This window comes from Capsicum annuum, unplaced genomic scaffold (assembly GCF_002878395.1).
Source record: "Capsicum annuum cultivar UCD-10X-F1 unplaced genomic scaffold, UCD10Xv1.1 ctg40917, whole genome shotgun sequence".
Lineage (NCBI taxonomy): Eukaryota > Viridiplantae > Streptophyta > Magnoliopsida > Solanales > Solanaceae > Capsicum > Capsicum annuum.
This window is the reverse complement of record NW_025848214.1, coordinates 1-465: the sequence shown is the minus strand read 5'-3', so window position 1 is coordinate 465 and position 465 is coordinate 1. Positions and strand designations below refer to the sequence as shown.

The following is a 465-nucleotide window of genomic DNA, read 5'->3' as shown; positions in this document are numbered from 1 at the left end:
CAAACACGCTTAACTTCGGAGTTCTGATGGGATCCGGTGCATTAGTACTGGTATGATCACATCTGTCATTCCCATCACTCCAAATTCTATTATGCCTTTTTCTCCTTCGCCGCCCGTCACACCCCGCACGCGGGCCTCCGCGCCTCGCCCCTTGTCTTGTTACCGCCAAGAGGAAGAACAAAAAGATTCGCCGATCGAACTGGCAAAATTAAACTGAATTTTAAAGGAAAAAAAAACAGGAAGCGATGCAACACGAGGACTTCCCAGGGGGTCACCCATCCTAGTACTACTCTCGCCCAAATACGCTTAACTTCAGAGTTCTGATGGGATCCGGTGCGTTAGTGCTGGTATGATCGCATCCGTCATTCGCAGCACTCCAAATTCTATTATGCCTCTTTCTCCTGTGCCGCCCGTCACACCCCGCGTTCGGGGTGTGACGGGCGGCACAGGAGAAAGAGGCATAAT

General features: G+C 51.2%; 1 non-coding gene across 1 annotated transcript; it reads right to left on the bottom strand.

Annotated features, from left to right (window-relative positions):
• Nucleotides 1–242: 242 nt before the first annotated feature.
• LOC124891828 lies at nucleotides 243–361 on the bottom strand. Its single transcript, XR_007049900.1, has one exon. It is a non-coding gene; the product is annotated as a 5S ribosomal RNA (ribosomal RNA).
• Between the last annotated feature and the right edge of the window lie 104 nt (nucleotides 362–465).